General features: G+C 39.8%; 1 protein-coding gene across 4 annotated transcripts in view; it reads right to left on the reverse strand.

The window, feature by feature from the left end:
- The window catches only part of ankfn1b (ankyrin repeat and fibronectin type III domain containing 1b), a 150,388-nt gene that overhangs the window by 67,588 nt on the left and 56,300 nt on the right, over positions 1 to 26,500 (reverse strand). The window contains exon 1 of one of the 4 annotated variants that reach the window (XM_028477125.1): positions 25,317 to 25,369. The exons of the other annotated variants lie outside the window; for them this stretch is intronic. The gene's annotated coding sequence lies outside the window, so the exon portion shown is untranslated. Of the gene's footprint in view, positions 1 to 25,316; positions 25,370 to 26,500 lie in introns of those variants that run through there. 4 annotated transcript variants of the gene reach the window in all.

Consider the following 26,500-nt stretch of genomic DNA (forward strand, 5'->3'; position numbering starts at 1 on the left):
CCTAGTTGGAAAGTTGTGTCAATGGAACTATTTGAACAAACAATATTTATAGCATGATTTTTATTGTGGCTGAGGTATAATTTTAGAAAAATCCAACATTCACAAGAACAGGATCACATGTGCTTATTTTTCTAATTTCCATTTACATACATTTTCAAACCTTGTCTGTTGTGACCAAACGTGAATAATCACTAAAACTGTGTTTTGGTTCGTAGTTAGTATTTATTTTTAAGTATGCTGTGAGTATTTCTACAAAATAAGCTCCAACAGTCAGGAATGAGAGCAGGTTAAGATGTTTTTTTTTAAAGAGTTTTTAATAATTATTTGAAGAATCATATCAAACAAGAGAGAGCAAACCTCTGCAAAGCACCAATTATCCTCTTTGCCAGATATTGGTGGTTATTTGGATCAATGATCCTGATCATGGCACCATGATCATTTACACTTTAAAGACTTGGAAAACATTTCAATCACAATTATTAACAGTACAGTAGGTCAAAATGTATAGGCATGCCCATTTTTTTGTAAAAATTGAGATGAAATGTGGAATCTGGATTTGATCCGCATAAACTTCTGTGAGGTAGTTGAGAAATCAAATTTAATAGATATTGGCCAATTACCAAACAACTGAATTTCTGAAATTTTGTCAAGAAATAGGGATTTTTCCATTTTTCGAACTGATCCGGAATCAGTATATTGATCTGGATTACCTCCAACTTTTAATGGAATCTTTCAAAATCAAAGATAGACTTTTCATGGTGTAAGGTCTATCTTTGCTTAACATTTTGTCAAAATCTGTTCAGCACTTCAGACATAATCCTGCAAACAAACAAACAAACAAACAAACAAACAAACAAACAGATAAACAGACAAACAAACAAACAGACAGACAAACAAACAGACAAACAGACAAACAGATAAACAGACAAACAAACAAACAGACAAACAAACAAACAGACAAACAGACAAACAGACAAACAGACAGACAAACAAACAGACAAACAAACAAACAAACAAACAGACAAACAGACAAACAAACAGACAAACAGACAAATGCTGGTGAAGATAATCCCTCGTTGGTGACACAAACGCAGGAGAATAAAGCTAACTCATGATCAACTGTTTCCAAGGTTCAAAAAATATTTCTATTTGATTCAATTTTTGAATGAATTTTAATTTTTTAAAAATGTATTATAGTTAAATTACTTAATGCAATTTAAACTATTCTCCATCCTAAACCCAGATACTATGAATATGTCTAAACCAGCAGCAGATGATAAAGAGCTTCTCTTTAAGCACGAAAAGAGCGGTGGAGCCACAAACACCAGAACTAGTGCTTACAATGACAGTATTGGAACAAGAATAGGCATTTGGAACAGGTCAATAATGCACGTCCCCATTTTTCATATCGTTCTCCAGGCTTGGAGATCCACCAGGAGGACAGACAGCACTTCACTGTGGTGGATTACTGAAGTCGTTCCTCCTTACATATGGTAATATGCCAACGCAACGGGTCACTGATGGAAATATAAAGTCAAAATGGTCTCTCAATAACAAAAATATAATTCAAACTTAGCACCATGTCTTCACCACAGTGATTTAACTCCTGCAGTTTAAGGGGAGAGAGAATTGAATGCCTTTAGATATTAATTTCAAGTGGGTTTAAAATGTTGAGGTTCAGGGGTTAAATCCTCGGATGCTGAGATGTATTAGCTGTGACACAGCACGCTTTTCCAGGGAATGAGTGGTTGTTCCAGTCTAATCCCAAAATGATTTATTTCATTTTATTCCTACATATTTGCTTTGGAGCATGATATGTGTTTGGTCATGATACATTAAAAGAGTAGAAATCATGTTGAAAAATGAGCTCACTGATGTGTGTGTGTCTCAGCGCTGGTTGGAGCGTGTGTGTGTGTGTGCTCCTGTGTGACTGAGTGTGTGTCCTGCAAGTCTAGAGGCCCATGCTGTCACTCAGCCGAGCTTACAGGGTGGTCCAAACAGTGAGCCCTCTCTACTCCAACACACACACACTCACACACACATACACAGACACACACACGCACACAAACAAACAAACAAATAGACACTCACTGGTTTACATGTAATGACATGTGTAACAAAGTACACACAAATAAATGGCCAAATATATATGACCATAATGAAGTAATCAGAAAACCTCAGCTCTTCTCGTCCTATAACGTACACCTACAGATACAGTATGTACTGCAAGGGACACACCCACACACCAGCAGAAAAGGTCCATAAGTAACACTTTATATCTAAGCTCTAAAGTTTTAGGATAAAAATGCAAAGTTTGTGCATCACATGATTTTAGCGAAACATTTTGGCGCTCAGTACAAAATACTGCAAAAATGACAGAAAATATGAATCAATATGAAAATTCCCAAATCATCTTGGTGTAGATGTCTTCAGTCACTTCAAATTTAGAAATGTAATGAAACTCCACAATATTTGCAGGGTCTCGCAGTCATTCATAACTGCAAATTGTTGAAATTATCCTTCATTTATTTGTGAATTTCTGCAATTTCTTAGCTTAAAGAGAATTCTAACGCTCCTTATCATGGCCGCCACTTTAACACTACTGTACCTGGGGTTAAGGAAAAGTGGATAGGAAAGGAGGGAATATTCAGACGCAGCCAGCTTCTTTCCCTCTTCAGTGAGCCTCTGCGTCCCCCCACAGCACCCTCCACCCCCATCCTCCATAGCACTACCATTTCACTGTAAATTATTTTCTACTGCCCAATATTTTTGATATTTGTGCCACTAAAACACCAAAGTAAATTCCCTGTACGTGCAAACATAGATGGGAATAAAAACTGCAGCACATTTCTGTCGCCATAGCTTCCATTTATGGAAGGTGTGGATACCAATTTGCAGCAACGTCCCCTCTGACCATTACCAGATTTCATTATTCACCATTTGAAAACAGCAGTAAAGCATAAAGTGTCTGAGGATGGAATGACAATGCCTAGGATTCAAGCTTGACTTGTACATGTGTTGTTTGTTTTTTTGGTCAATTACCGTGAGAACACATTCAGGAACACTTCAGATTCACACCTCAGGCTGTAATTTATTCCTATCTGTTGCTGCAACAGCTAAAGCTAGATGGAGCAAAAACAGTCTCATGATTATGGATGGCAAAATTGTTTTAAAAACAATTTACAGCGATGCAAAATGTTTCCGTTAAAGAAAACTAAAAGTCTTAAAGCTTAGTAACTAGAAATGTGTTTCTCTCCATATTTCTTCTTTCCACCAAGCAAGAAAACTCTTGATCTGAATCTGTATCTGAATGATCTCTACTTAAGTCTTTAAGGTGAAAGGGAAATGACTCAATTATATTTGTGCTTTCTAGCAGCATAAAGCCCACATAGCAGGAAGTGTAAGGCCCCCTCCCCGTGTCACTATCAGACATTCACTGAGCAAATGAACCTTGCTTCCCCCACAAAACTATAATAAGCTATAATTGCCTGTAATCTGAATACATTAGTGTAAGAGGGTCCTGTTGCTTTTGTGTGCAATCATCAAAGAGCTTAAAGACGAAAATATAAGGTCGAGAAATTCACATAGTCGTCAGCTTAGTTTTAGTCTTCATCTTTTGACTTAAATTCTTTTTAGTTGTAGTCAAGATTTGGTCATCTGATTTGTTCTAATTTTAGTCGACTAAATCAATAACAGATTTACTAAACATTTTTTACTGCTGGTATAGGAAACAAGCTAAACCTACTGTAATGTACGTGTGTGTATATGTCAGTCAAAGACTGACTACCTTCGCTTCACTTCTTAATAAGTCAGGCTCTGATTGGTTCTCTTCTCATGTAGTCTCGCCTGTACCGTTTTGCTGATTGGTTCATTTTATTCATTCCTCGCATTTCTCCTAGCCTAGCGAAGCCACACCCACTTCCTTACTTTTTGTAAGAAAGTGGGTGCGGTGATGCGGCCGTCTCTGCTCACTTCCTCGGCCAATGAGAGCCAAACAGGAAAAAAACGTCAAAACAAACATGGCGGCTGACATGGAGAAGACCTCCACTCTGCTCTGTTTTTAAAACACCTGGATATATCTTTGGAACCACAACAAGAAGAGGCGTTCTCACCGTAAATCTGTACCGTACTACACGCTGTTTTCGTCTGCTGGCTCCGTTCAGAACTACGCTTGCCGCGCTATTGTCGTCAGGTCGGCTCATTGTTTGATTGGTTACTCTGTGCGGGTTGGTCCCGCCCCCGCTCCGCCACCAGAACTCAAACGCCTGGTAAGCGCTTCCAGACTATGAATAACACAAGGAGATTAGGGTGGATTACAGACTACATCTCTCGTGTCTTCTGATTGGATTTTCGTCAGTCTATTTTTTTCGTCTCATCCTTTATTCGTTGACGATAATGTAAATCAATTTAGTCTCAATCAATTACTTCTTTTTTAGTTTCCGTTTTGTTTTTGTCCGCAAAAATATATTTGTGACGAAAATAAAGATTGTCAGTGACACACTGGGCACCTCTGGTCTTCACAGTGACACATGGTGCAGTGAATATACAGTTATGATGTCAGTTTGTGTTTGTCTTTTTCTCATTTTGTTTTACTGACTGCCAAAAACATACTGTTGGTGAAAATGTGATATTCTGGAAAGGAACCCTTGCATGTCATCAAAGATTGTCAAAGATTGAAGGTGACTCTTGGGAATTTCATCCCAAGCCATAAATAACAAATTGGATTCTGGATTTCTAATAGTCGTGGCTCGTCCAAAGCTCCTGATACGTATCCAGTTTTCCTTATTTTATCAGGACTTTTTTTTTTCTAGGTACAAACATGAAAGTTTGGAGGTTGGCACTTGCTTTTTTTCAGTTTCTTTATTCCTCACTGCATCGTTTTCATTCCCTCTGACCCTCTAGAGTTGGAGGCGCCATCGGGTGCTTGTGGCTGGTTTACGAGGAATACTGATTCACACAGTGAGGTTTGGCTTACTTGTCTGGTTAGAAGGGAGAAATATAAATGTCTTACTCCTACAGTCCATTTCTCCCTTCTATTCCCAAAGTCTCCCATCATCCTTCTACTCCTCCACATGCTCCCCAAGCTACCTCCAGTCACACTTTTCCACTGGTGTGTGTCAGCAGGAGTGTGTTTGTATAAAGCCAACACTGGCCAGAGGCTCATTTTTGTGGCCGGGCCCGTGTGTATCCCGACGGCTTGCAGGCGTCTCGGGCCCCCTTCCCCTTCTCGCTCCATTCCCTCATTCTTGGGCCTCTCCAGAGCCATTTCTAGATTCATAGTTATTTCAAGACAGTTTAAGACATTGGCTCGCTTCAGGCATTTATGTAGAATGACAGCCTGTGGTGGGAAAAGCTGATGAGGAGATACTCTACAACGGCCCTTGGCAACTTTTCGACTCTTACGCCAATCACCCGTGACCCTCTGATCATCAAGTTTAGCTCACTGATATCTCACCGTTTCCAAAGCAGACACCTTTGCAGCATGTCAAAGATGTAACTGAGCAGAAGTGTTCATCTGGTATTATTACTTGATCTTTGGCAGGTCCCGTTTTAGAGCCGCAGCGAAGCCCCGCCCACTCAGTGACAGAGAAATCAAGACTGCATTTTAACTTGTGCTGTTGAGCTGCTAAATCCTCTGTAAAGGTCTTCATAGAGTTACACTGGGTTCGTTCTGAGGCTCTCTGTGGTGTCGCGGTGGAACTAAACCTGCTAAAACCTGTGATAATCGCAGTTTCGTCACAAAATGAGCCACACTGTAAACCAATATCCTTCCTTAATGTAAAACAAAACATTTTTTGAAGACTGTAGATGTAGCCTATTAGTTTGATATTCATTTCACAGGCTGGTAAACAACCCCCAAGAATGCTGTGTAATAAAAAAATAATCATTGCTATAAACATATTTCCCCTGTTTCTGTTTATTGATAATAATAGAAATAATTTAATAACAGTAAGGGTGATCACCATCCAACCAAAACTAATCACAATAAATTAAATTAAGCTTTTTCATTTGTCATGGAGCAATATTTCTCAATATCTATTTTGGACAACACTGCATACTAAATGTTAGAAAGAAAAGATGCTTAAGCATGATCACGTATACCTTAAAATAAGAACAATTACAACAAATGATATTAACAAAGGAAATCACCATTGCTCCTAAAACTGGAACTACGTTTTACTGATGGATTTGTAATGAGAAGTCTATACAAATTTTACTCCTAATAGTTCTTATTTGATGACACAGGGTGGTAAAAGTGAATAAACATGATGAAAGGAACTATTTTTAACCACCAAGAGTGAAACGGTGTGAAATGAAATGTATCTCAGAAAAGTCACAGTGAATCCTAATGAGCTTTTATTTTTTGATACCAGTTTCATTTCTTTCACTGGAACTTTTTGAAATGGCACATAGAGCTGAGCTGCTGTTATTTTATGTGGAAGAAAAAGAAAAATTACACAAAAATTTAAGAGAGTTCACAAGTTCGCAAGCCACTGAAAAAAAAAGGGAGAGGTATTTAAAATCTCGCTGACACAAGGGGAAAGGGTTGGAGGTTGACGAGCAAAAGCAAAAGGGTAACGGAGAGAGGGCCAGGAACAGGCAGCGTCCTCCGCCTCACACCTTATCTTTCCCACGGTGTTTGGTTTGTTTACAAGGAGTCGGTGACAGGTTCATTTCCGATATTCTAGCTCCAACCAATGCCCAGTCGGAGGCAGACAGGCTGGACTCTGAGGCTTTCCTACCACTAAAAGCCCCACACAGACCTGAATATAACTAACAGGCTGGGATTTCCATGTCATGACAACCTCTTCAACCCCATTTGACACCAAGTCTTTCTTCTTTCACTTTGCTGTCCCACCCCCACCCCTGTCCTTTCTATTTTTGGCATGCCTTCGTCTCTCCTAGCAGCTACAGTAACCGTGAAGGACCAAGACCTGCACTGGAGGTCTCTCTGTCTCCCTCCTCTCTCACTTTCGTCTAATCGTTTCTGCAGTTTGCGTTCTTTTGGCAATGGTGTCCGGATGCTGATACCCAAGACGGTAAATCTGACCCCTGCTGACTCAACACTGCTGCACACTCCCTAGAAACAACCCAAATCATCTCACAGTCAACCTCAAATCACGACTATCATCTCCCAAATTTGGTGTATCCCCAATCATTTTTCTTTAGAATCATTTTTCCTACTGCTTGTTATATTTGTCTGTTCTTGGCGTGTGACAAAGGGCCTTAAAGCTGGAGAGCATCCTTTCCCATATACGCGTCCAACTACCATGCTGGTCAGTGTATGTTTTGGTCGTTGGATTTTCCATTTAGAAAAGGATATTGAAAAAAAGTGGTGATTTGATATTCATTTTAAAATTTAAAAAATGGGATTGGAAGTCAAGGATTTTTTCTCGATCAGGGTCTAGAAACTAAAAAATGAAACTTCTTCTTCTTTCTTTGTTATCAACGTGTTGCCAGTTACTGTAAATGTACTTTATTCTACACTCAATGTCCATTGCCTGTCACTGAGTCAAAGTGACACATTAAATTATATAAAAAATGAAACATTAGAAGATTCATATGGTGGGACCGGAAGTGTCTGTTTTCAAAGTACTTCCCTTTTTGATGACAGGGGGCCAAAACAAGTAAAGGAATATATAAATATATACTTTTAAAGTGTATGTTGTAAAAATACTTCCGATTAGCAGAAATTGTAGTAAAGTAAAATAGCTTTTAAAGCACAACAAAAACTTCTCCCTAAAAATATTCAGAAATTATTTATTGAAAAAGCTGAGGCAAAATGAACTTTCAGTCACTACACGCAGATGACAAAAAACAGTTTTTGTGTGTCAGTGAGCGGTACCAGGTTGTGGAACAGTTTGTGTGTTGAAATTAAAAAAAAAAGTCTGAATTTAAAGCAATTTAAACATTAATACATAAAGTTTATCTTCTGGAAACACAAGTGTTAATGGGATAAAATTGTAAATAGGTGTGTATATACTTATGTGGACAGATGAATGTATAATGGATCACATGAATTGTATAATTATATAGATATATATCAATCAATTATGTACATATATATGTGTGTGTGTATTTATAGTGTAAATAGGTGTATATTATAAGAAGATTATATGTATAGTACTAGATATTACAAGGGGTGGGGTCATATACTGTAAGTATATACTTCCTCCTACTCCTTTTCGTACAGGATTCATGAGCAGCAAAATGTTGGTTAAGTTTGTACGATAAAGCACTGATGACCAAAGTGAATTAAAAACAAGGAGAAAGACTTTTGCTCATTTGAAAGAAGACATTGATAAGAGTTAGAGCACCACATCAATTCTCAAACCTCGTCTTTAGTGTGATGGGTGCTCGGTGAGTTCAGGAGTAGAATCTAGGGTGAGGCAGAGATGGGCAGTGATTGGTGCAGGGACATAAATGTCTGTAGTAAGTTCTGTAATACTGTTTGTGTTGTTGTTTGTATATTTCAGGCTGTGTTTGAATATATTTCACTAATATGCATGTTTATTTTCTGCCTCAGTCATTTCAAATCACATTACACTAATAGTCAAATGCACCAGTGCACAAACACAACCTCACACACTTATGATTGTGAAGCTTCAACCACCGAGGATGAATTTAAACCACAAACATTGGGACGCTCTGCCTCACTACATGACTCAATGCTGCTCTCGGTTTGTGTTTGCGTGCACAAACTCAAGTTTTGGTGTTTATAGAAGTAAACAAAACTGATACATCACGATAACTTAAAATCCAAAGCTACACAATGACTAAGATTTTGTGCAAAATGAAGGAATTCCAAATTACTGACTCCGACTTCTGGCAGGTTCTCCCATTAAACATGATACAGGGGCTTTCAGGTCTGGTCAATGACTTCCAAAACAAGGAATGCTTACAAGGATCTTGCTGAGTGGGACTTAGAAAAACAAGTTATGGTTTCAAATAGGTTTGACACGATGGAAGAGGAGTGCAAAGTAAAATGTGAATTTGATCTTTGAGAACATCAGACAGTATGAGAAAAGACAGAGGGGAAAGGAGAGGAAAATATTGTGCAAAAACATTACGCTCTGCATCATTTTGCAATTCAAATAGAAAGTCAAGAGTGCTGAACGTGTCAAGAGGGATTAACTTGATCTACTCTATAGTCTAGTCCAAAGATCAAATAAACCTTGATTATGGTTCTAGTATTATTAAAAACACAATCATTCTATCCTGTAAAACACATCTCTTTGTATCATTCGATGGGCATTGTTCAAATGCAGTTACTGAAATGTCTGCTTTTAATCTGCAAAAGACCTTTCTAAAAGAAAAACACAGCCGTCACTAGCCTGCAGGCTTGTTAGATTTAGTAAAACATGGTTTTTAATGTGTCAGTCTGACTTCTGCAGAGCCCATATAAAAGTGAAATCACCCACTTCCCTTATTAGTCTTTACACTGCACACTTAATGCAAATTATATCACTATATGTCACTTTTTCATTCACAAGTTTGCACAATTTTCTTTGATTTTCACCCACATTCATATCCTTTATTTTGAAATATTATGACTATGAAAGAGTTTTTGGCATTTCAGCTGGACTTTGGCTACTCAGCTGTTAAATATCAAGGCATGTGTTAGTCCTTCATTTTTCATTTACAAGGAGCTTTACAGTGAGATAAAAGTTTTAATAATCATTTCAACTGTGTGTTTCAAATCTGGTGAGGGCAACACTCATTATAAAGCCCAGATATAAAGCATTTTCAACTTTAGATTTCAAACTATTTGATTAAACGAGTTAGGATGAACTCCGCGAAACGTCTCTGAGCAGAATAGCACGTACAATGTTCCCAAGTATTCAGTCAAATGACTCGGTTCCCCCGGGGGTCCCCTGGTGCCCCCCGTGGCACATACGGGGTGATGGGCCCCAATTATATATTGGGGTGTGCCAATGATTAAGTAAAACCAACCGTCATAATATTGGACTTGTAAATAAATAGGAAATCAATTTCTTTTTTTTTTTTGGGACCCTAAATCGAAAATCGGGCTCTGAGCGTCGATGCGTACACATCCATAGATTATAACCACCAAATTTCAGCCCGATCCGTTCACTAATAACAGAGGAGTAGTGATTTTAACTACTGTACACGACAACAACAAGAAGAACAACAACTAAAACAACAAAGTGAGTGGCATTTTAAGTCCTAAAAACTATGATTTTGGACTCAAAGCACATAAAAATGTTTAAACCTATTGTGGTGACATACTGAGCTAGTATGCCAAAAGTTGTGATACTGTCTAAAGTCTAAAATATCTCTTTATAAATGGCCTTCTTGGCTGCTTGTAAGACATTGTTAGCTATAAAAGAAAGAACACCCCATGCTTTGAAAACGTAAATTCAATCAAGGCAGCTAAACTCAAAACTTCTGGACCTCAATAGTCTTTGGTCTACATTAAAGCATTGTTTAAAGCTTTAAACCTAGTTCCCCCCTCAAGTTCCCCCCTTTCACTTTTTTCGGAATCCAAGTATCCCCTTTTTGTTCGACTGTATGTGAGTATGTGAGTGATAAAACACATTTTAACATTTTGTAAATAAGTGGAAAGAAACAGTAGTTAGTGCAGTGGTTCACAACCTTTTTTTGGATCGTGACCCCATTTTGAAATCAAGAAATTCTGGCAACTCCAAACGTTTTTTTGTTTTTCTTCCACAATTAGTTTTTGATCAAGTTTCAGCTCTGATTTATTTATTTATTTTTTTTGTGTGCATTTTAGTTTAACGTCATTTATATTTCACAAAGTGAAAGTATAAATATACAGTTTTTTTTTATTATTACTTTTTAAAAGAAAAATGTCAAATATCTTTACATTTTTTCAGAAATTTCAGGCAACCCCATTTAGGCGACTCCACATGGGGTCCCGACCACAAAATGCTGATTTAGTGGCTCCAGATTCAGTGGCTTTTTATCATTTCCAGTCATCTCACGCCTGGGGTGGGACCAAGACTGACAATTTATTTGTTAAATCTTCCTCTTTCTCTCTCAAGTACCCCCTGTAGTGCCATTGCGTACCCCTGGGAGTACACGTACCCCCATTTGAGAAACACTAATTTAAACTATTGCACCATTCTCAAAGGCTCCATAAAAACACAAAGATAGACAATAAAAAATTGCAATTTAAGCTTCTGTCATTGATTTAAATGGAAATCACTAAAATGAGTCAACATCTAATCACCAAACATATGAAAGTAAAAACTCAATGTAAAATTTTCTTCTTCTTGAAGCTGTTCTTGCTTTTTTAAAAGTGGAGACATGAAAGATGATAATTGTGTGTAACGTTTCATTTGTGCACCACTGAAGATCATGGGATAGGCCCGGCTGTACTAGGTCACAGCAGTTTGTCAGCCTCTAGTGGTTACCAGTAAAACCTGACGCTTCAGCAGCAGGTTTGGAATAGGCTTCACTCTTTCACAACCACAATGACTGTAATTATCAGGAGTTAGATTATATTGTGTGGAAAAGATATGGAACGTATAACGAACATCCTACAGGAATATATATATATATAAATCTGAACAAAACAGTTTTAACTCAGGTGTGTGAAGCTGTTCTCCACTTTCATGCACATTGAAAGGCTAAAAAAGGAGACTTTCACATTGTCTTGTGCATCAGCTTCCTTTCATTAGACCATTCATCTTTCACACTCATCCCTCCTTCTGTTTCATACTTCTGTGTCACTGTCCCCAGTGGGTCAGTGTCTCGAAGTTTCATCTGTCACCACCGTCCAGGGGGGTGACAGAGTGGATGAGCCCCGAGGGAGATACATCAAACGTGGGATGCTGGCCTTGGTTCTCCCCCCCTTGTACAGTCTCTATTTGAGTTGCTGGCCCCTCCATCTGTCTGCGTATGATTTGGAGCTGGCTGTCGCAGGAAAGGAAGAAAGGCTATCAACCAATGACAAATGACAATCTCAGAATAAACGCACAACACTCAACATTAACCTTTGCCTGTGTGCCGCTGACAAGTTAAAGCAAGATAGCATTACCTCGAACTTCTAACTTGCCCAACATTGTGAGTCCAAAGAAAATAAACGTATTTATAGTGCGACCGGTGCGCAGCAGAAAGGTTCGTTCAACCAAACCTCTGTCCGTCAACCAAGGGGACGCAGAAGTAGTTGCGTGTACCTCACCTTCACGATTCGACTGATTAAAGTGCCGGAGTGAAGCACGCTTTCATACCAGTCATCTTTTTGCATAGAACAGACAATTCAGCAGGTGTACGGCCTTGTACAAAATGGGCCACGAACCAGTACCGATGATGGGGACCCCCTAACCAAAGCACTTTGTTTTATTTGACTTAAATAAAATAATGTCAGTGATATCTTGAGTGCTGAATCACAAATATAACAGAAGAGAAAAGTTACTTTAACATTTCTTCGTTCATAGATTGTAATACAATCACCTTTTTCATGTCTTATAAAGATAATTATTAGAATATTTGTTTTTAACTTTGAAATTCTGGAATTTTGTTGATATTGTATCATATGGAAAAAAAAAAAAGTATTTGTCAGCTGTAGGTTACTCTTTCGTAACCAGCCATACATCTTCAGGAAATAAATGAATTATATCAGTTAATCTGACTTCTAATGATCAATCAATATGCCTTTCTTTTTAATATTAGGTCCAAACATTTTTTATATTTTGCCAAAATGTCTGAAAAATGCCAATAAATGGATTAAATTCTTAGTTGCTGCTGACACACGATAGAGAACTGAAAGAGAAATATGATGGGAATGCAACAAAATATTGATATACTTTGTTTTACCATCAAAAACTACCAAACGCATCTTCTTGCTGAGCTTCTGCAGCCAAAACGATAAAACAGTAACATGTAAATATGCTATTATAGAATTACTGAAAACCGAACGGTTAATCATTTTAATCAGTGATTTATAGTTTGGTTTTCTAAACAAAATCTTAACTTGCCATGTAGCAAGTAGATTGGATGCCCTACACAACAAGTGACCTTTGAAAGTTAATGTAGAGCCCTGATGAGTAAGGGAGGGGTGGAGAAAAAGAGCTGATTCACTCTTTCATCATCTATCAGTCTCTGTTGGTCTCCTCATTAACCTCTGGTCTCTGGCCCTGACTCTGTCTGGTGCCTGTCACTCATTCCACTAGTGTAACTGATACCGCTTTTGTATAAATATCAGACATTTTGTTGAACACGAGTTATGAAATCAGATTTGCCGCTGCATGTAGGCGACTACCTGCAGGCACAGTTTTAATCTCAAATAAAAGAATGTCCGTAAATGAAACTAAAAGCTAAGGCTTACAGTAGAATCATGCACTTTAAATCTGGATGCATAAATACTGTCAGAAGAAGAAATTGAATGCATCGTCTCACACGCTACTTTATCTCTCAGCACCAGCTAAAACCTACAGGCAACATGCCGAGGCCCCCCTGATCCCAGTGCCGGCTCAACCAAACACACACATGACAGATGCCCGTTCTGCTGCAGCGCAGGTATTCCAAGCATCTCCTCCGACACCAAAGGCATATTCCTTTTATAACCAGCGGGGGATTAGGGCCCATCGGAGGAAGCTAGCATGTGCATCAGCCTTAGGCAGCTCGCAGATAAAAAAGCATCTCAAATTGAATCAATAACCACCAGCTGCCAACTAATCCTGGCTAGCCCCCATAAACACTACGACAGCAGAACCCCCCCCCCTACCAATGCCTTAGTCCAGCTCCACCACACCCAGGCCTCCGACCCCTTCATCTTTTTATATCTACACCCCAGGGCCGCTCAGGTGAGGGCTTTTAAGCGGGGTGGGGTGAGCCGTGTATTCTGGGCAAAAGAGGATGAAGGCATACACGTGTTTGTCCAGGTAATCCATCAGCAAACAGAATAGCTTTGGATGGAGCAGCGACTGGCAGCCAGAGAACAGGAGACAGCTGATGTGGGTCAGGTCCGTCCGCAGCAAGCCAGACGGGATAAAGAGATAAAAGCCCCCTCTCCCCTATGCTCAGAGCTCCCCTTTGGCCCCCTAGCCATGGACCCATGTCATCCCAAAGCTCTTTCATCTTTTTAACCCTGCGGGTGCCACAGCGAGCTTTCCACTTGGTAGGGTTTTAGGGACCGGTTCTCTCTTCTCAGCATCGCAAAAGAAGCAGTGGCACACTCGTAAGTCGATGCATTCAGACAAGGGGTGTGTCAGGCTGAGGGATGCATCCCCGTAGATGACTGCATAAAATCCATCAGCTCAATAATAAAAGGTCCGACTGAGTTATGATAAAAAACTGTGAACTCTCCCACCCTTTCAGGTAGAGGCTAACACCAACTCTGTGATTTGCTGCACAGTTTTCCTCAGCCCTTCTCTAAATGAATATCATTTTCCCTCTTTAAATTTTGGGTTGGTACAGAAAACGCAAGCTGAGACGAGGATCAGGCCATGGAGTGCAGGGATTTCCAAGCTGTCAGGAAAACTGAGCAAATCCTTTCCTGGGGCCACTGGCTCCACACAGGAATGTGGGTTGTCCACTTTAATTGTGCTTTTCTCCCAATCCCCATCTCGCAAAATCAAATTTCCCTTTTCCCACTTGTGGATTCCCTTTAGAGCTTGGTGTAACATCTTTAAACACAACTTAAGGGCACGTATAAAAGTCAGAGTCAGTGTGGGAGGCAAGCTTTAGAGGTTAGATAACTGAAATCTTCAAAGTCAGACGAAGAAGAAGAGGCAGCCGGACAGTAAATGAGGTAGACACTTTAAAGTAAGTGATGGAGGCAGCTGGGCACGTGGAAAGAGACTGTGTGAGATAATGCAAGAGAGCAGACAAAATAAACACAGACAGCCAAAACAGACAAACAGTGAGCTTTAGATACAAGAATATCAATGCCGACAATTATGAGCAGTGGTCAGACAAACACACGCGCTGTTGTTCGCAGCCAGCCAGACGGGCCGACAGACAAATAGAGTGAGAGATCTCCATGTGAAAGACAAAGGAGGTTACAGTAGTGAGTAGCTGCAGCCAAGGGAGACTTCATTAGTGAGGTCAGTGCCCCAGGGTACTTAGTGTAACACTGGAGGCCTATGCACCCGCCCCCCGGCCCTATGCCGAGGTGGATATTGCATCTTTGCGATAACATCTCTCTACATAGGAGGGGGCCCCAGAATCACAGCATAAAGACCCCTGTTTTTGGCAAGTTTGAAATAAAGCTTTGTTCCCCCAAGGCCTTGGTCCCCTCCCCCCCACCACCTTCGCCTCCTACTCTTTCCTCCTGGGTGGGCCAGAGACTTTCTAAAAAACTGAGCAACTTGTGTCTGGGGATAGACATCCAACCCCCCCCCCCCCCCCCCCCCCCCCCCCCAAAACCGACTCCTTTCTGTGCATATACACAAACATGCACATATACAGGCACATGAACACACACACGCACACGCGCACACACACACGCACACACACACACCTTCCACAAGCTCTCTAACCTCCTGATCCAGACAGTGGCGTGCCCTGGCTAATGGCCACGTCTGTGTGCAGTGGTTATAAGGGAGGTGGAGATTCTGGGCTGCATGGGGAACAGATCCGAAAGGGGCCTTGGTGGGCTCATCTCACCCTCAGGAGCATGGAGGACCCACAGAGGTGTGTGTGTGTGTGTGTGTGTGTGTGTGTGTGTGCTAAGGCCTGAAGGGAGCCTGGCTGCCTGGGCACTCCAGGAAGCTCCAGAGACAGGCAACCTTTACATGGAGCCTCTTTCAGCACAGACGCTGCACAGTCAGCTACGTACACTTTTAATGTAAACGCTCAAACCACATTTTAGTGGCAACGCAAACAGATGATCCAATAACTATTAGAAACTGGTGGCAGTGGGACTTTTGGTGGCTAATAACTTTTGTTGACTAGTCACAAAACTATAAGTAAGCAAAATATATGTGAACAAAAAAATATATCAAAATGTATTGATATTTTCGTCAACAAATATAATTTTGTCACGAAATGGACGAAATCCAGTCAGAACTTGTGATCATTTGGTCCTATACGTATTGGTGATTACATTAAATCTGTCGACTAATTTATTCATGTAATTTTATTGACTTAAACTAGACTATAACTACTATCAACTACATTTTGACTAAAACTAAGCCATGAATGTTGATTTTCTTGACATGTGAAGGATTTGTCAAGGTCTTACTGCAGGACAGACATTATAAATATCAGTGTTTGTAGTGGTGGGATAGGTTGCCAGGTAGGAAAGACATGCATATCCCCATTTATACCCCCATCAGCTGGTGGATTTATCGAGACCCTTAAAATGGATCAATTATTTTCCACTCCCGGGACCTCTCATCCACTCTCTCTTCACTTTCCTTTTTCATTCTTCAGCCACGGTGCATATGCTCGAGGGAGCGCTGCATTTTGTCTGAGCACTGACTGCACAGTATACATCACGTCTACACGCATACATGTAACGATGGACGTGCATGTGTGAGTGTGTGCACACGCTTAGCTGCTCAGTCAACTACCAGCACTGGGTGCTTTTCATGTTCATTATCACTTGTTTTATGGTGGAATATTTAAGTCAGGGGGCCTTGGCATGGCTGTGGCTATAGTTAGAGAACAAAGGAAAGTGCTGGGGGTGTCGGGGGGTGTCGGGAGGGTGTGGCATGCCGGAGCACAGCATAGAGCTTTTCAGTAAGTGTTGTGCCCCACACTTCATGGAAAGCCAGGGGGGCTGGCCAGGCCAGCCGTGTAGGCAGACGGAGCTAAATTCAACTCATTCCCGTATTAATGGGAGCTTATGTGTCATTCAACCTCATTGAAGTGAGCATTAGTTAGAGTCAGACAGCCAGGATACGCCTCAAAATATCTCTGTTCTCTGGCCTGCTTTGTCTCTTTGGATTGTTTATTCTTTTCTGTTTTTTGTTGCACATGTGGGTTTGGCAGTACAGATGGCTTTGCAGGGGCTGTGGCAGTAAGAGGAGGATTTTTACTAGATTACTTGGTCAAAATTACAGCATTGCTTTTACATTGTACATCTGCCAGTGAACAGGGCAACACTGTCATCAAGTGAGAGTGTAAAAAACATCATTATCTCAACGTTCTTTACACCAATATACACTGCAGTATGCTGCAATAGCTTCTGAATACTATCACCTCTAAGGTTTATACATGAAACTATTATTTTTTTAATCTGGTAAAAGTTAAACTGCCAATTACTGTAGAATTAAATATCAGTATTATGTTTTTTTTTTTACCTAATCGGTAGAGACGGCCCTTTGAGCTTTTACTTTCCTTTTTTCATCATAAAAAGGTTGACTTACTGTATGTAATAATGTTTGTGTTTCATAATGACGATGTACCATCCAACTAAAACCTCATGTATGTCTTTTAAATTTTTTTTCCCAAAATGAGAAATTATAAACAAGAGGACGGTATTACAGTTTGAGTAACCTAACAAGATGTGCAGGCCATTTGTGCTAAAATAAAGTAAAATTAATAAACAAACTAAGAAACAACTAATAACACACGTAACAGTTTATCACAGTATTAAAAGTTTAAAAGTTGGTGCAAGTTTGTATTTTAAAACAGCGTGTTTTAGTGCCGAGCGGCGTCCTTGTTTGTTGGGTGTGGAATTCCAACAGCTGGTTACCATAGCGATTGCCTTTGGCTATCCACACATTGTTATTGTTTTCTACCAATAAACTGCACGATGAAGTAAAGCACATGAATATTTAAGCATCTTTCAATTCTTCTTTCTTTCTATTTAATTCTCATCCATCTATTTCTATACTAATAACACACATGTATTTTTTTAAGCCTCATAAGTTAGACGGATTTTTTTTTTTTTGTTTTTACATAATCTTTCTTATATGTTCTGATAATTAAGTTCTGTTTATTACATTCTGTCTATTGTAATGGATTCACTTAAATATACACTGTATTATCAGGGTCAGTTACACAAAAAATCTCATTAATAAGTGCAGACTCAAACCCCCTTTTTAATAAATGCACAATAAGACCAAAATTGACCATTGCTATTACATGACTTTTCTCCTGGAAGCAAATATAAATAAATCGTAATGTTAATCGTAAGTCAGCACAAAACCTTTTTTTCCCCACTTTAAATTTCCTTCGTTGTAATGAACATGTTTTGCTTGCGTTTCGTCCTCTGGATTTCAGCGTACGCTACTAAAGACTTGGCACGGTTTTGGTGTGCCTGCAGAAGCACTTGTGCGTGCAGAGACATTTATTGTACAACAGGGATTGTGTGTGTGTGCGAGTGTGTGTCCTGTGCTATGGAGCGAGCTGAGGAGTTATTAGTTGGCAGGGATAATTGGACTCTGTGTAGGTGGCATGACCTAGCTGTCTGCAGCAGGAAGGCCCAGAGCTGAGCGTGACCTCAACCGCTGACCTTACAAATGCAATACAGTGACCTTTGACCGGCCCCACATTATAAAGACAGTGTTGTCCTTCTGCAGTCAGCCAGCCAATTAGAGCACAAGGGCCAAAGGAATCTTCTGCTCTTCTTTTTGTTCACATGGCTGCTACGTGCTGTTAAAATGCTCCGAGACGTATCAGTGGATGGTTTGTGACGTGTGGCAGAGAGCTGCAAGAAGAATATTTGACTTTACGTACTATTGTCACTACGCAGTAACTATTGGTATGTTCTCTGCATGTGTTGATCTTCAGCTGTTTCCTCTTCTGTTAATGGACTCTTGATTTTAGATTTTAACGCTTCATTGGAAACATTCTTTGGTAAAGGTCATACACTGAGTTCATGATTGTTCTTTTGAGTGCTGCAACGTATGCATACTACCCGTAAAATCCTCGCCACGCCCTACACCAGACATGGACAACTGGCGGCCCGGGGGCCAGATGCGGCCCTCGGTCTAATTTTATGCGGCCCCCAAAATAAATGTACCAAATTACAGAAAAATACACAAAACAAGAGCAAAAATACATACAAAGAATTACAACATTGCAGGAAAATAGAGTAAAAGACAAGAGAAAAATAAAGAAACTGCTCCAAAAACACACAAAACAACAACAGCTAAACACAAAATTACTCCAAAAATGAACAAGACTACAGAAAATGACAACAAAAGAGACAAGAAACACACAAAAAATTACTAACAGTACTAACAAACAAGCAAAACGATGACAGAAATACACAATATGACTCCAAAATACATGATAAAAATACACAAAAGGACTACAGAAATGCACAAAATATCTCAACAACGAGCAAGGCAACAACAAACATACACAGAATGACAGAAAAACTCTTTGTTCTTTCCTGTATTAATGCTAAAAGCTGACATGATGTTGATCACGTGACCCTCTGATCAAACAACACATTTTTTTGGCTGTGATAAATGTTGCCTACCTCTGCTCTACGTGATGAAAAGTGCTTTCTGAGTTATTCAAATTGTAAATCCCAAATTCTCCAACAAACTGAAGATAGAAGCAACATTCTCCTTGTTCATTTTCTGCTTGTTACATCAGAGAACACTATCTCTTCCTTTGCACCACCACCACTGACCCTTTTCATATCCTCCTTGACAAAATCCATAAACTTTCCCTGTGGTTTTCTTTTTTCTCGTCTGGCCGAGCTACTTTGTCCAATAATAACATCTCTTATCTGCTTGTATCTCAACCATCTCAGTCAGCCGTTCTCACCTTATTTCCCCTCGTCACAATTTCCTCTCCTTTATCTAAGACAGAGCTGCTTTCTTCTAACTAGAGCTGGGCAATGTATTGTGATTTTTTCTTACTTGTTTTTACTTTTACAATCACACAATACAAATCCCATCAGTATTTAAGATTATTCATAGAGTACCGCCAAACAGTACTTTTCATTATTTCTGAGATATATATTCTATATCTTATTTTGTATTAAAACACTTCAAGGAACTAAGAATTTTTTTTAACAATTTAAGCCTATTTTTTTATTTTTCTACAACTACACCAAACGTCCCATATTTTAACCTATTTTCATCACTTTTTCTTGCCATATTTTTGCTCCTTTTAATGCATTTTTGCTACATTACTCACATTTCTGCCACTTCTCCAACAAATTTCAATGCCTTTTCTGCAACTTTTTTTCACTTTTAAGACATTTTAGGCAGTTTTAAATCGTTTCCACCACTTTTCCACCTAATGTTGCTCGTTTTAGGACTGGCTGCTTTCGTTACTTCTCAGAACAGCATGAAAAGCTCAGTTAGATGGATTATTGAGTGCGTCCTAACCCAGACCTTCATCTAAACAAGCCACACAAAATCTCTGAATTTTATCTCAAGCTGATGCAAAAAGACATTTTTAACCTGTTTTTTCCTTACTTATGGAGCCAATAAATCATTTATTAAAACAAATTACTAACATCTCCATGCTGTCTATAGTGCAACTTGTGTATTTTTATATTTTTTGTCTTAAGAACATCATTTCTATGAACGCTAACAGCTGCTTTCTTGTTTTGCCTAAAATTGCCTGGCCCCGACCATTGCTGCGCAGCAGCTATAATCATTTTATGTTATAGTGTTTATTATGACCCATTACCTCATATTTTTTTATTTCCCTCCAAAATTGACTGGCCAACTTGTAAAAATTCTCAGTATTTATGAGTTATGAACATTTAAATGCACGCTTTCGATGGAACAGGGCTATTTGCTGCTTCGGTTCATTACAGGTAACTGCTTTAAAAAATATAAAACACAATACAGTGTTTTTACAGCAATTTCATACCCTCTGACACTTAGTCATTACAACCACACTGTTAAATATTACAGCTTTGTGTAATAGAGCCAAACACTGAAACCCAAATGAGAGCTAAACCAACATCACCAGAACTCCTTGTAGGTCACAGGGACTTATCGGAGTACACACAGAGACGCACACACACACACACAGACGCACACACAAGTAGAAGGATCCAATTCCAAAGAATAGGAGCATCTTGATTTCGTGGTACAGTGTTTCAGCAGGTCCCCACCCATGTTCCTCTTGTTTCTATATGCATCAGTCACCATGGGGGCAGGCAGGCCTCCCTTTGGGGGCATTAGAGCTATGATATCTGCAGTGCTCCCTCAGGCCACCGCTGAGCAACGAGTGTGTTCCTTTACCTGGCTGTCTGTTGTCACAATGCTGCCGTTGAGTGAGAGAGGAGAGCTAATGAATGCTGCTATCCGCTGCTGCTCTGATCATCTATACAAAGTCCTGTGTGTGGAAAAATGATGAGGGAAAGATGGAGGAGATGAAGGGAGCCTACGCAGGCTTAATGTAATGTCTATAATGTAGGAACTCCTTTGATGGGGATATGCGTCTAACTTTGTAGCCTATATACTGGTGTGAAAGAAATATAATGAGGACATGAGAGGGTAAGCGTTTAGAGAAAGTGTGTGTGTGTGTGTGCGTGTGTGAAACAGTAAATGCATGTAAGGTCATTATTACAACTTAAAAGGCTTTGCATCGCGTTGAAATCGACAATAAACCAAAGGAATTTAGCAACTCACAAAATCATCAGGGGGAAAAACAGTTTACCAGCTACTCCATCATCAAGGTGAGTGTTTTTTTTTATCATGAAATTTAATCCCTTTATTCAAAGTATATTTACTTTGAGTTTTATGGGTTTTTTTGTTGTTGTTTTTTTTTTTTTAATTTCTTCTTTTTATTATAACTTTCCCTGCTAACAGATGTTACGTCTAGATTGTTTTCTTAAGTATCAAATAAACCTCAGCTGAACCTAAATGTATTCAACTTTATCTTTATTGCAAACATATTTGTATGCACAGCGTCGAATCGCTGCTTCCTCAACTCTACATTCACTGCATTCCTTGAAAAAACGGGATAAAATAATACAAAGTAGAACAACTTTACTCACAATTAACTAATTGAGTGTCATTCACGTCTATACATGTGAGCTGTGTTTTTCGGCTGGGGTTGCTAGGAGACAGTGTGAATATCTAACTTGTACCATGATGTAGTGACCACTGGTGACCTGTAGGTGGCAGCAGAGCACCATCACCCATGATGGGCAGAGCTCAGAGGGAGAAGAAGGGAGTTAACAAGATAGAGAATGGCACTACGAGAGTTGATGCTGAAGCTCACAGCAGAGTCACACTCGACCAGAGCATGTGTGGAACTAAGTGGACTATTGAGAATGTCGTGAAACAGGTCAAGCGCTGACACTCAGCATGTCCGGGAGAAGGAGGAATTTGCATGTGTGGAGAATGATGGGGGAGAGACTTGGAGGATGTCCAAAATACAGTAAGAAATCCATTCAACTCTGACATAGATAGTAAAATAATAATAAAAGCCCAGTCTCAGTGTTGTTTTTGTAGTTTTATAGAAGGAAACCAATGTTGAGGTGTTTGCTTCAAAGTCACTAATCGTTTTTTTTCAGAAAAAGCAATTTTTCCCAGCTTTTCTTTTTATTCAACTGCTGATTACGAAAAAACAAAACAAGCTCGAAACAAAAATATGTTTTCTGATGAAACTAGAGAGTCTAATTTTTCAGAATCTGGTTTCATATTTCAGATTGTCGTAGTACAATATATTCCGTGGGTCTTAAACTTACTTAAATGTTATTTATGTTGGGCATATAAGCATTTTTGCTTCTGCCTGTTTCAGTCTCGTTACCCATATTTTTAAATTCTAATTTATGTTTGAATTATTTCATGTATTTTTTTTTGTTAGACTGAAACAAACAAGTAACTAAAAAAAAACCACAACAAAAAAACTGTGGGGCTAAACCAAAATACCTGGTTTTAACTGAAAGCTTCTATCTCTGTCAGTTCTCTACATGCACACGTCTCACTCTGTAGTTTCTACTAAAGACTGGCTGACACAGAAGCATGAGCAACCAATATTTCAATACTTTTTTCCCCCTAAAGTAAAATAACGCTCAACAGGGAAAATGAAGAATGGACAATCCATTAATTTACTACAGGACCTTTACTTAACCTGTCAACGGGATTAGCACGCTCATGGAAACAAATGTTTAAGCTCATCTGCAGTTGTTTGTAGTATGAAAAAATAACCCCGACAATCTCAGTAGGTTTATCCAGGGCACTGCTGTTGAGTGATGGAAAGCCCTAATGGATGCAAGCATCTGCAGTTAGTCAAGAGCCCACACTGTAAACATGCGGTGTGGGGTTTGAAAGGAGTGGGTGTTTGGAGTGAAAAGTACGTCTAATGAAGCTACACTGTGAACTAGCATTATGGGAAAATACAAGATCAGACCGAGCCACAAAGCACTACACACACGTCTGCTAATTTCAAGCAATTTGGGTATTGTTTGGTGTATCTAGTGTATATTATGCTAGCTGAAGCGCATTCAAGTATGATAAAGGAGAAGTAAAGACTATCTAAATGCTTCCTAATGATCAGGGCTTGTTATTTTCTGCAGAAATCTCAGAGGTCTCGATCAAATTGTCAACTGCCGTCTCTCGTTCCATTTACAGGAGATAAATGCATTTGAACAGGGTCAAGCATGTGTGAAGAAAAGAAAAGACTATCTTTAAAGATACAATCTGTGTAAGCCAAATAAACAAAGACAAGAAAGTGGCCCGAGTAATCAAAGGATACAAATGAAAGTAGAGATGGAAAAAAAAAACAGAGAGCGTATAAAGAGATGTGAAGATGAAAAGACCATGAGGGATATGAAGAACTGGCAGATTGCAGATAGGCGCAGAGTGGATGGCTGGGCTCTATTGTTTCAGGCTAATTTCACAGGATCAAACCAAAGTACAGGCCGAGACACAGACAGAGCTGCAACAATCTGCTGGGAAATCTCCCCTTTAATTGACCCCACTGAAAAGGCCAGTGGCTGCACACTGCAACTTGCCCTTGATTGCTTCACCTCCCTACACAACCGGCAACACTACAGCGCGGTCTGCCAATCAGGCTGCACAATGGCAGCGTGCTGCGGCTGACAGCAGAGAACATGGGGTTGACAACTGGTAATTATTTTATTGTAAATGCCGCGCAGCATGTCGGATTTTAATTACAAAAACATGAATCTGTGACATCCGTATCAATTGGTCGTCGAGCATGAAGTATGAAAACTGTGCCAGGCAGGGAGTGGAAACTGCTTCTGTGCACAAGTGCAGGACAGTAGGACAGATAGAGTAGATTTATGATGACATATTTCATAATAAAACAGTGCAGAAGCTGGGTTTGTCAAAAGATGACGTCTATGAACGCTGATGCTCTTGTAACAAACACATGTGAGTTAAAGGGAAGTATAATAATAAAAAAATCCTCTCTGATGGTTTTGCTACAGTGATATACATCCCTTTAGCCTCATTCAGAGAGACAAAGTTTAAATAGTTCTGTTTCCTCCCTCGCTATTCCACATTTTGTAAAAATTCAACTCCAAACGGGACAGTTGGATTTTTCTCGCATGTGACGTCACATAATGGAAACTCCCCCTCCTGACAATCCTGGCTCCTCCTACCCTATAGGAATGTGAGCTTCTCATCCTCAAGCTACGTCACAGCTAAAACAAACACTGCAGTTTAATGCAGAATATATATTATACTTTATTGTCATATATGTAAAGCTACATAAATGAAATGAGTTCTCCGCATTTAACCCCTCCCTGAGGAGCAGTGGGCGGCAACGCTGTACCTCTCACAATCAGTTCCATTTTTAGTATCTGTTATATCACCTCGTAATCGCTTTTGACTTGATCTGACGTGTTTGTCACACAATGCGATGCAGTGGTTAGACGAAAAATGATTATCATCTTAAATGCACTATTCCTGTCGTTAATAAAGATGAGGAGGAGAAGAAAGTGACTTAGCAGCTTAACGCTCCTGTGAGTGTTTGAAACAGCTGACTGACTCTACTGCTGCTGCTGTGATAAACACACCCTGAAGCAGCTCTGAAACGGACTCACAATCACAATAGCCTCTTAAATATCCATGTGTTTTACTGTAATGTGCAGTTTTTTGGCTCCCCCGCAAAAGTGAGGCATGAAGTCTGTGTCTATAGACACGCCCACTCATACATATGCATGAAGGCCCCAAAACAGCTTGTTTTTAGAAGCATCATTAAAGTGACTTTTCAGAGGCTAAAAATCCAGAAAACAGGTGAGTTTGGGAAAATAAAACTCAAATACTATGTTGTTGTTGGGGTTCTTAGAACAAATGGAGATCGGTGAAAAATAGCATAATACTGGACCTTTAAACAAACGTGAAGTTTTACAAAAAGCGTGAAATATTTAGTGTGTAAAAGTGTGTGCCGGTGTCAAATACTGAGCCACTTCCAGGATGTGTAAGGAGGTACAGGAGAACAGAAGAGATGGGTCAAACCCTTTCAAATATGCATCTTACTGTAATGACTGCTCTGTTCCCACCATTCAAACCGGGTGATGGAGAGAGTCGGAAGGAGAGAGGAGAGTGTATGAGGAGAAGTGGTGCTGCATGTTTTTAAGTGGGCTGCTGAACTGTAGGGGTGGGGGGTGGGGGTGTCAGTCAGACAGAATGGTGTAAGCAAACGTCAACAAGAGGCGAGCTATGTGAGAAGCTGCCATACCGTACACACACACACACACACACACACACACACACACACACACACACACACACACACACACACACACACACACACACACACACACACACACACACACACACACACACACACACACACACACACACACACACACACACACACACACACACACACACACACTCCTCAGCAGCAGGACCAATTGAGGAGCAGAGTGGAGAAGTAGCCTCCTCAGGCAGTAGCTGTTTGTCGCTAAATGAAGGCCGGCATTCTTTGGTTTCCCAGGGAGCTGGGTGCCTGCCAGTCCCTCGGCCACTGAGTGCCATTTTATTAAGAACAAAATGGAGCCCCTATGAAAGGAGTCCAGAACTGAGACTGCACAGGTCTCACTGAGCTGAGCCTCGGCATAAACAAACACTACTTTAAAGAGACAGGGCCCCTCAGGAGCCCCGAAGAGATAAAAACAAGTCTCGGGATGACAGCGGCCATTGTTACTAGTCAGCAGGAATCCTTGTAAACAGATCGGGTGACGTTTGTTCCGAGGAATGACATATTTCAATAGATTTCTAGTGATGACTGAAGTTTGATGCAAAAAAAAAAAAAAAAAAAATCTGATTAACATTTAGAAATGGAACCCATGGGTGTCAGTGACAGACGAGCTAACAGAATTCCCACACATTAGTCAATAACATTCAGCAAAAGATGTTTGCATTAATGTTGCAATAATGTGTCAATAAAAATGTCTGTGTGTAACGTGTGTTTAATGTTTAATGTCTACACTGTTTCTTTATGTGATACTCCACACCATGCTCTGTATTATGGAGTTGATTATAATATATAATATGTCAATTCACTAAATAACCACAAGGGGTCAGTAACAGATATTATTTAGAAGTTAACTGTTGATGGGTATCATAGAATGTACATCAGTATATTAATAATAATTCAACAGTCTGGTATAAAGCATTAAGTAGTTACAATTCTACTACAACTGCTTTGGTTCTGG

Source organism: Gouania willdenowi, chromosome 19 (genome assembly GCF_900634775.1).
Source record: "Gouania willdenowi chromosome 19, fGouWil2.1, whole genome shotgun sequence".
In the NCBI taxonomy this organism is placed as follows: Eukaryota; Metazoa; Chordata; class Actinopteri; order Blenniiformes; family Gobiesocidae; genus Gouania; species Gouania willdenowi.